This window comes from Eschrichtius robustus, chromosome 4, assembly GCF_028021215.1.
Source record: "Eschrichtius robustus isolate mEscRob2 chromosome 4, mEscRob2.pri, whole genome shotgun sequence".
NCBI lineage: Eukaryota > Metazoa > Chordata > Mammalia > Artiodactyla > Eschrichtiidae > Eschrichtius > Eschrichtius robustus.
The window spans coordinates 19,711,964-19,723,216 of NC_090827.1; the positions used below are offsets into that span (position 1 = coordinate 19,711,964).

The 11,253-nt window shown below is 38.4% G+C and overlaps 1 pseudogene; it reads right to left on the reverse strand.

Annotated features, from left to right (window-relative positions):
• Positions 1–4,583: 4,583 nt before the first annotated feature.
• On the reverse strand, positions 4,584–5,029 carry LOC137763606 (small ribosomal subunit protein bS18m pseudogene; annotated as a pseudogene).
• Positions 5,030–11,253: the final 6,224 nt, after the last annotated feature.

The window sequence follows — 11,253 nt, forward strand, 5'->3', positions numbered from 1 at the left end:
GAAGCAACCTAATTGTCCATCGATGGATGAATGGATAAAGAAGATGTGGCACATGTATAGTATGGAATATTACTCAGCCATAAAAAGAAACGAAATTGAGCTATTTGTAGTGAGGTGGATGGACCTAGAGTCTGTCATACAGAATAAAGTGAGTCAGAAATAGAAAAACAAATACTGTATGCTAACACATATATATGGAATCTAAAAAAAAAAAAGGTTCTGAAAAACCTAGGGGCAGGGCAGGAATAAAGATGCAAACGTAGAGAATGGACTTGAGGACACGGGGAGGGTGAAGGGTAAGCTGAGATAAAGTGAGAGAGTGGCATGGGCATTTAAACGCTACCGAATGTAAAATAGATAGCTAGTGGGAAGCAGCCACACAGCACACGGAGATCAGCTGGGTGCTTTGTGACCACCTAGAGGGGTGGGATAGGGAGGGTGGGAAGGAGATGCAAGAAGGAGGAGATATGGGGATATATGTGTATGTGTAGCTGATTCACTTTGTTATAAAGCAGAATCTAACACACCATTTTGAAGTAATTATGCTCCAATAAAGATGCTAAAAAAAAAAAGCACTCGCGTTTTTTTTTTAACTTTTTATTTTATATTGGTGTACAGTTGATTAACAAGGCTGTGTTAGTTTCAGGTGTACAACAAAGTGATTCAGTTATACATATACATGTATCTATTCTTTTTCAAATTCTTTCCCCAATTATGTTATTACAGAATATAGAGCCGAGTTCCCTGTGCTATATGGTAGGTCCTTGTTGGTTATCCATTTTCAGTATAGCATTGAAGAAACACTTGGTTTTGAGTAGTAACAGAGATGAATCTCAGCTTTAGAGAGATCACTTGATAGGAATTGATAGTAATTAGATCCACAAGCTGGAAAAAGTCAACATATCATCTCCCCTTTTCTGTTTTGTTGGTTGGTGATCTGAAGTAAGCCAATCCTAAATTTCCCCAAGGAACTCAAAAAGCATTTCTATTTTTTCCCTTTTATTCAGATGAGGGACTTGCAGCATGAGAAACAAATAGCTCATTCATTTAAGTCTGAATTTTGCGAAGCTCAAATTAGCTCAGGCTGATGATGCAACATTTCTCTCAGTTCTTCTAAACATGGTACCAGTTCTGCTGCTGGCTCTCTGTGTGATCCTGGGGAACTTGCTCAAGTCAGCTGAGTTTCAATTGGAAACGCTAGAAACAGGCTCAAAGATTACTTTTAACTCTTATGCACATACACACACACACACACACACACACACACACACACACACGCACTGATTCCCTTGTCACAGTATCTTGTTTAAAAGCTCCATGACCTTGTACCGGGTTGAATAGTGGCCCCATCCAACAAACGATGTGTTTATATCCTAATCCCTTGGAACCTGTGAATGTGACCTTATTTGGGAAAAGGATCTTACGTGTAGGTATAATTAAGGATCTCGTGATAAAACAATCCTGGGTTATTCAGGTAGGTCCTAAATCTAAAGACAACTCACAAGTGACTCACAGAAGAGAGAGATAGAGAAGGCCCTGTGAAAATGGAGGCAGAGGTTGGAGTTATGCAGTCACTAGTTAAGGAACATCTGGAACCACCAAAAACCAAAAGAGCAAAGAAAGATTCTTCCCTAAAGCCTTCCTCAAATAATCCTCACGTTGACTGGGAGGCCAATCTGAAGCATCAGTAGGAGAGCCACCCTGTCTGGCCCCCTGGAAGATGGGTAGGACCTGGACCAGGGATACTGGAAACATGGTCAGCATAGTGCCCTCTGGGGGCTGTGTGTGTATGTGTGTGTGTGCAGGGGTGGGGAGATGTGGACGAGACCCTGAGACAGATCACGAGTCTGTGAGGTGAGGATTAGGCTGGCCATTAAGGAACCATGAAATGCAAAATTCAGCTTTATGTTTCCTTCAACTCCCTCCTGTTCTTCCCCACCCTCAGTCACACTTTATTGACTGTTACCACCTAGTTTCCATACACTAGGGAGTTAGTGAAGACATGGTAGCTGCTTAGATAAAAGCAGTGCCTTTGAGCTGGAAGGCCTGCGTGTGAATCCTGACTCAGCCATTTTCCAGCTCTGTGACCAAGTTAAGAAAGCCTTTGGTGCCTTGGTTTCCTCATCTGTAAAACGATGTTAATAATAATACCATCCTCATAGGGCCTTGTGAAAAATAAAGTGCTTAGGATAGTAATTGGGGCATAGAAAGTGTGATAATGATCACTTTTTCATTAGTACTGGGTGTGTCTGGGCTATACTTGGGGCCAGAGCACTGAGAGAGCAGCTGCAGCCTGGAGAAGCTGGTAAGGAGACGGCAAGAAAAGTGATCAGCAGAAGAGCCCAGAACAGCTGCCCACAGTGAGGGGAAGGAATCTCTAAAGGGACAAGGAAAAACAGGAATCTTGTGTGAAATATTTTTAGAATTACCCAGTAACCCCCAGACGAAAGGGAAAATGGTCCAAAAAAAATCTAGACTTCTTGACAATCTAATGGAATAGAAATTTCAACTGTTATTTCAGTTGGTGACTCTGAAGTTTAGGGAATTTAAGGATATCTGGGTTGCATAATATATATATATTTTTTTAATTGTAAAGTGCTCTAATGTTCTCACTGTTCTATAACTACTCTTTTCACATAACAATGAGTATTTGCCATGCTATTGTATACTGTTCTGTAGCTTTACTTACAAGTATCTAATCAATCTTCTGTTTTATTCCATATTATTCCATATTCCAATTCCATAATTTCCAGGTTTTTGCTATGAAAATCAACACTGTTATGAACATCTGTAGGCTAAATATTGGTCATTATTTTGGATTTTTACAGCCATTCTGTGATTTATTTGCTTGGATATAACTTATTCTCTATTGGATATCTTTACCTCCTCTTAACTTTCCTGGGGACCTGGGTAATGCCTGGAATTGAATTTGATCAATGGTGATTAGCCCAGTCCTGGCTGCCGCTTTGGCATCTGTACTGTACACTCCCCCTCTCCCCCCGCCGAGCTTCATTTTCACTCAGGTCAGATGGGGAGTGTGAAGAAACGCAACAAGTCCCCATCTCTTCCCAAGGGCAAACACTGACCCTCTGTAGTTGTTGAGAGGTAGGCCATTTTCAATGAAATTTGGTAACATACACCTCGATATGTTACTTAAAAGTGACATGTTTAATTTGTAGTTTAGTGTGCCGTCTCAAAAGATGATAGTGACAAGTCTTTAATTGAACTAATATTCTGCATATTTTAGGGGTTTGGCAAATTGTGATATGTTATAGTATACAGAAGTTCACAATAAACCATATAAGTGGGAAGTGTTTATTTTATTGGAAGACAGGGATGCAAATGTATATAATTTTTCAGTAGAGAATTAGCACATATTGTTTGGGGTGAGTGGGTATAGTGCTGAGTTTGTTGAGTTTCTTTTTAATGGAGTTATGAGATGAAGAAATGATTTCTTTTTTTTTTGTAGTATAGTTAATTTACAATGTTGTGTTAGGTATGCAGTAAAGTGATTCAATTATACATACATATATATCTATTTTTTTCCAATTCTTTTCCCTTATAGGTTATTACAAAATACTGAGTATAGTTCCCTGTGCTATACAGTAGGTCCTTGTTGGTTATCTATTTTATATAGAAGAAATGATTTTTTTACAGGTAATTATATTGGGGGAGAGATGGGAAGTTTGGAATGCAGAACAAAATCACTGGTGAGATCCTTAAGTGGTTTTATTTTTTTTAATTTATGTTATTAATTTAAAAATTCATTTGTTGTATTTTTTAGATTCTGCATATAAGTGATAACATACAGTATTTGTCTTTCTCTGTCTGACTTATTTCACTTAGCATAATACCCTCCAGGTCTATCCATGTTGCTGCAAATTCTTTCAGCTGTTTGTAATGGATGGGCATTGGAAGCAGGAGAAGGGCACTGGAACTGCAGGGCTCAGCTCTCCTCTCCCAGCCCCGACCAGCAAGGACAGGGCATGTGCTCAAGTACTTCAATTATAAAAGTACTCTTCCATACTTTTTATAAAAAACAATTTTAGCGTGTTCACCATGTTCCAGACATTGTGCATGATCATATTTCATCCTAAAGATTTCTGAGGCTGAGAGTTTTATTGTGTACAATTAACAGATAATGAGACTGAAGCCTCAGCAGTAAAGAAACATGACCACTAATCACACAGGTAATATTGAAGCTTGAACATAAACCCATCTGCTTGACTCCAAAGCCCATGCTCTTAATCACTTTGTTTTACCATCTCTCTGCTGCATAAATTAGCACCTAAGAAATCTTTTATAGAAAACCACTTGCTTCTAAACCAAGAACGTGCTGTTCCCTGCATGCCATCTTACAAGAAAGAAGTAACTTGGTGCAGAAGAGGTACAATACACACCCAATAAATGTTTGTTGAATTAATGAATAATTAGTTTATAATTGCATATCTTGCAATGTGGTAGACCTGAAAACCTTAGCTGCATGTTAATAATTTTACCTTCTCCAGATTTTAGAATTCTTCCTTAGTAACTTTTTTTTTTTTTACCACCACACAACTGTAAAATAAATTTATTGATGATAACTTTATAGAATTTACTCCCTGTATTTAATGTTACAAACTTTAGGGTCTTTGAGATATGCAGGATCCTTGTATGTAACTGGCATAAACCCCATTATTTGAGCTCTCTTAATTGCTTTTGTGATTTCTTTTTGTTTCTTCCCACAAAGACCTGTTATGCGCCTTCCATAAGTGCATCCAGTAAATGGAGAAATAAACTGGGATAAAAGCTGTACATTCTTATAATCTACACGTTTTCCACACAAGGTACATTTTTTTCAGAGGCTCCTTATAAGGATTTTCCATTGGAACAGGCAGGTCCTCATTGCTGGTTACCTGTTTATATTGTGAACAACTTCTCCTCCACAGCACTGCATGAGTCCAGAATTTGTGAGGCAGACAGCAGCCGCTATGAAGTGCGTTAACTTTCTTCTCCCTAGCCCACTGCAAAGGGCTACCATAGCTGCCATGGTTCGTTCCTTAATAACTGTAAAGAACTCTACTCTTAAGGCATAGAGTAGATCAGAAGTTTCATAGATAACAAATATGAACAACAAAAATGAGTATGCTTGTTCTGTGAGATGCATTTCTTTTTTTCTATCTTTCCTCCCTTCACAAATTTTCATTTTTATCAAGTCATTTTCTGAATGCTGTAAAGAAATGTGTTATGTCATTACAATTACAGATATTAATAGCATGATGTAATGCAACAAATCACTTTATTTAGTGAAATCAATCAAAATATTTTTCAGAGGCAAATACCCGCTAGAGAGGGCATACAGAGAAAAATATCTAGGGGTGACCAAGTTTGGAGAAATATTGCAGTCTGAAGCTGCCAGTGACTGAGGAGAATTTTAGGATGTGGTAAATATGGCATTGAGGGATGTAGGTACACGTGGGCTCAGGCTGAGTAGAAAGTTTGCATAGTAAGGATGGGGCTAATGATCTAGGGGTGAAAGGGTGAGTTATCTTGACTCCTATTGAGAATAGTTCACATGTGGTTAAATGGAGGAAGAGGAAAAAAATTTAATTGTAATTGGAAAAGAATGCCATGATGATTCGAACATTCCAGATTTTTCTTTTTCTAAAAATTCCGATGATTTAATCTTACCACGTGCTTTCTTTTCCCCAGAAAGGAACTCTTGACATAATGGGACCATCTTGGGCCTCCAGTCAGGAAACTGAATGAAATAACAAGCATAAAATTTATTATTTTTGGAGGACTTTCTGTGTATCCCACACTGTGAAAGCATTTTCTAGTCATTATCTTAAAACATTTAATTGTGATAAAACACATATAACAAAATTTACCATCTTAACCACTTTTAAGTATACAGTTTAGTGGCATTAGATAATTCACAGTCATGCAACCATCACCACTAGCCATCTCCAGAACTCTGTTTTTTCCAGATCTTTATCTTACAGACATCATGCTTCTTGTCATCAAAGTTTTGAAAGCAGAAATATAATTTTTACCACTGTAGTATAAAAACGTGGAGTTAGTGCATAAGGCTTCTGGAACAACATTTAGTTAGCAGTGCCTTACAGTATGGGCAAAACAAGGCTGTACTATTTTCTAAGCCTCTTTGTGGATGCTTTTAAAATTACTGGTTCTATAGCTAACCTCAAATAATGGCCTAGTGCAGTGAATGGTATTTTTCTTGTTTCACAGATGAGGACACTGAGGTTCAGGGAAGTTAAGAAAATACCCAATAACATAGTAAGTGATGAAGTTGGGATCTGAAACCAGGAGTTGAATTCAAGTTTTCCTGAATCCAGAGAGCTTTTCTTTTTCTTGACACAAGCCTATCAAGTACCCGCTAGGTTAAAATAATCTTTCAAATACTTATAAAATTATAAACACAATATTTATTGTTCTTGATCACTTTCCCTTTTCATTTCTTCATAGCATTTATAAAATTTTATATTTATGTCTATGGGTCAAATATACACATATACACACATATCTACATATACCCACCTCCCAACACACACAATTGATCATTATTTGTGCTTTGGAGCAGACCAAAGGAAAATTCTGACTTCACCTGACCGTGTTATTTCTGAGTCACTTCAATTCAGGGATGCAGTGGCCTGCTGTTTGGACGTGAGTACCACGTTAACTCTTGAGTTTTCACATTTAGATATGTATCCGGCATCTGTTTGTCTGCCTTGACTGCACATGGACCTGCCCATGTCAGTGCAGCCAACATCAGAGAAAGTAGAAGAATCCCAAGGTAGAAATAGAGATTTGTCATGTCTTATTTTTATAATACCTTTTTTGTCTGATAAGACTATTACAGTAATTGCCAAATTAATAGTTCCTACCTTCTATGGACTAAAATGGGTACTGACTCCTATTCTTTGAAGCTCCCCTTCTCCCAGCACTTGTCACTAAAAGAGTTTTGAAGGTGTTCTTACACATCAAATCAGCTATGGATATTTTCAAAATGGGTGCTCTTAAGTTTGAATGCAGATAAAAAAATCTTTGGAGCTACGGTTCCAGAAGATTTGTCTGGAAATGAGGACTTTTCTGAATTCTAGACTTAATTACTTTCTTTTTTCCCTAGATAAGAGAAATATGAAGGGAATATCTCAAGGCACCTAATAAGTGAGTGAGTAGAAGAGTACATAATCATTGCTCATATAATTTTATGGTGCATGTGGAGAATACAAATATATTCACCTGAAGATTTATTAGGCTTGGCTCCCCTCATTTTAACATTCTGTATTAGGAATACATAAATCTAGAAGAGAGAGAAAAATACTTTATTCAGTTATAAAATCGGAATAAAACAAACTATTGTGATAATTTAGAAATAGAGTACCTATACGTTAGAAATGTAGGAATAGAGGTCACCTAAGAAAATAACACTGATTATATATTGTTATTTCAATTTTAGTTCAAATTGAAGCCCCTTCCTCTCTTTTTTTAATGGAGAACATTACATTAACAACACCTCTTTCCTGAATGATGCAAGTCAATTCCTTCCTGAATTTGTTCTCTGGGCAACACATGAGTTATTAATGAACCATATTAATCTTTTTGGCCATAAAATCAGACACAAGTTTAAAGTTACCATCTTTGCTCCTGAAACCTGAAACAAACAAACAAAATCAAAACAAAACGTGTACCAAAATATGGGATTTTTTGTTGGGTTACATTTTTAGGTTACCAGGAAGACTAGTTACTAATGAGGCTATTAAGAAGATGTTTTTAATTTTATAAATATTTACTTATGTTAGAAAAATAATTATAATTACATTTCTGCCTTTGTTTTAAAGGTTCCTACACAAGTGGCTCTCAGATGTTATGAGGCATTAAAATCTCCTGGAATTGGGGACCCTGCTTAAAATGTGGATTTCCAGGCTCCGTTCCCAGAAATTTTGACTCAGTAAGTCTAAGGGGTAGAGCCCAGGAAACTACATTTTAACAAACTTTTAACTGAAGTAAAGTAAAAGTGCCCATATCACTGGTGTGTAGCTCAATGAATTTTCACAAACTGAAAACCACACGTATAACCGGCACCCAGTTCCAGAAACAGAATCTTCCCATCACCCAGAGCCTTCTTGTGTTCCTTCCTCTTACTCTCCCGTCACAAGGATAACATTATGTTCACTCTTGACTCCAGATATTAGTTTTGTCTGTTTCTGTATTTCATGAAAACAGATGATTGTACAATTTATACTCTTTTTTGTTGTCTTCTCTCATTCAGCATTATATTTATGAGATTCATCCATGTTTTTGTGTGTAATCGTAGATTATTCATTCTCACTGCCGTGTGGTATTCCATTGTGTGACCATACCCCAATTTATGCATTCATGCTGTTTTTGTTGGGCATTTGGGTAGTTTCCAATTTGGGCCATTGAATCGGTCCTGCTGTAAACATTGCTATTTGAACAACCAGTGAAAGGAGAGCCCTATAATCAAGGTTCATAAAAGAGAGTCTCAGGACCTATAAGAATAGTGTCTCAAAGCTAGAAGGGAAAATAATAATGTGAGGCTTATTTTTTTAAAAAGAGCTAAGAGCAAATAACAAGGCTTTTAGTGTTCTAGTGCTATGTCTTAAACAAGAATAGAGGAAAAAACAGATAAAGTAAGCAGAATTACTCAACTCTTCATTTTTCTTACGTCTTTTCAATAAGGGAAACTCTGGTAGGTCAACAATGGATGGAGTGCCCATGGTTAACACAGAGCTGAATCCTAATATAGGCCTTATAGATGGTCAGTTAGCAAGTTCGAATGCTGGCAAATACATTCTGGGATACCGAAGAACTTGCATTTGTGATTCTTACAGCCTGAGCAGCGTCTAGACCCCCAGGCCTGACAGCAGCTCAATGTCCACTAGTTATGGGTAAGAGCCCTGGATTCAGAGTCTGATAAATCTCAGTTTAACACCTTTGCTGTTACCTCACAGTTTCCATGGGTGAGGAGTGTGGGCATGGCTTCACTCGAGCTGGGTCCCCAGATCAGGGTCTCATAAGGCTGCAATCCAGGTGCCAGCTGGGGCTGGGCTCTCATCTGTCACTTGGGGGTCCTCTTCCAAGCTCTCATAGTTGTTGGCAGGTTCATTTCCTGGCAGCTGTAGAACTCATGACTGCTTGCTTCTTTAAGGCCAGGAGGGGAGCTTCTCTGTTCTTGGGGAAGGCCTAAATCTCTTTGAAAGGGCTCGCCTGATTAGGTCAGACCCACCCCAAATAATCTCCTTTTGATGAACAGACTCTGATGAACTCAAAGTAATTCAGATTTGAGATTTTAATTATATCTGCAAAATCTCTTCATCTAGAATGTAATCACAGAAGTGACATCCATCATATTCACTGGTGCTCCCACAATCAAGGGAAGGGGATTATACCGGGTGTGGACACCAGGGGGAGGGAATCGCAGGAGCCAATTTAGAATTCTTTCTACTACACTTGCATAATTACTTTTGTTGTGCTCTGGAGATCACAAAGTACTATTTTATCTGATTGCAGATATTTGTTGCAAATTTAGTGCCGAATCATGTGCTTCCAAAATTAACAGAACAGAGTATTGGATGGGTAAGACACCAGATGAAATTGTTTTATTTTTGTATTGTTTTACATCAGCATTTTTGCCTTTCATAAATTATTTACATTATCTGCTTATATGTTAATCAGACACTGTTGGCATTTTTATAGTAAATGCGAAATGAGGATAAAAATGAATAGGGCTAATTTGTTCATAGCTCCAAGATATGGCCACGCTGCTTACACATGGACAAAATGGGCCTAACAGAGTGACCTACATATTCACACCTGTATGAATCTGCTAGGGCTTCCATATCATAATGCCACAGACTGGGTGGCTTAAATGACAGAAGTTTATTTTTTCACAGTTCTAGAGGCTAGAAGTCTAAGGTCAAGTTGCTGGCAGGGTTGATTCCTGGTAAAGCCTCTCTTCCTGACTAGTGGATGGATACCTCCTTGCTGTGATCTCACACGACTTTTCTTCTCTGTGTGCATAGAGACAAAGAGAGAGGTCTGGTGTTTCTTCCTTCCCTTAAAAGGACACCAGTCCTATCTGTTTAGGACCCACCCTTAAGACCTCATTTAACTTTAATTACCTCCTTCAAGGTCCTATCTCCAAATACAGTCATGTGGGGGATTAGCGTTTCAACACAGGAATTTGGGGAGAAACAATTCAGTCCACAACAATACTCAAAATATCTGTGGACAAGAAACAACCTGTGGAGATTCCTGCTTACGATTACCAGTGTTTTAAAAATTACTAATCACCATTCATAGATTCTTGCATGTATTCCAAGAAATCTCTCCATCTATTTTCTAACTTTGCTGAAAAAATAGTGTCTTGAACTGGCAGTCTGTTTGTTACCAGGGTAACAGGGATACATGTGCTGCCCAGAGCAGTGCAGCAGAGCTATCTCTGTCAATGGTTCTGACAGTTACTGCAAATTGTGCCCAAACCAACCAGCTGTATTATTTTTCCTAGTAATGAGACAAGAATGGTCCCCATAGGTCCTCATAAAGGGAATATAACAGAACCGTGGTCACATAGCCAGGGGTATATCTCCCTCTAATGGATGCTTGGCCCTCTCTTAGGAAAGGTACAAACCACACAGAGTGTAGATACCTCTCACACAGGGGTTGGGTATGAATGTCAGGATCTGTGGTAGAGACTGCTGCTTATAACCTAATGTATGTTTTCTGAGCCCCTGTTTTAGAAAGGGGTGGGAATGTGCTCTGTGAGGAAGCTACATTTTCTATGCTCCCTGCAGCTACAAGTGATCAGTGCATCCAGATTATTGCCTGGGACTCACGGAAAGGCTCCTGCAGAGGGAGCACATGGCTAGCATGTGCCCTTGTCTGTCCCTAACCCCCTTTCCTCTTGTTTTCTTCCTGGATTATTGATGTGATGCATGGAAATATAGTAGCCATTTGGGTGACTGGAACGTCAGGAACCATCTTGGATAAGAGTTAACCTCCAGAAGAGAAGCCATATATTAACGAAGATAAATCTAAAATATGGAACAAGGCCTGGGTCCATAATGACACCATGGAACTTCTACACCAACCCTGGACTGTTGAACCCTTTCACGTGAGGGAGAAATAATCTCTGTTACTAGCTGTATAAAGTCAATTCCTAACTGATACAAAGTGTAGAAAGAAAATCTCAAAATGCAAAAATTACCTTAGAAAATCCTTTAAATC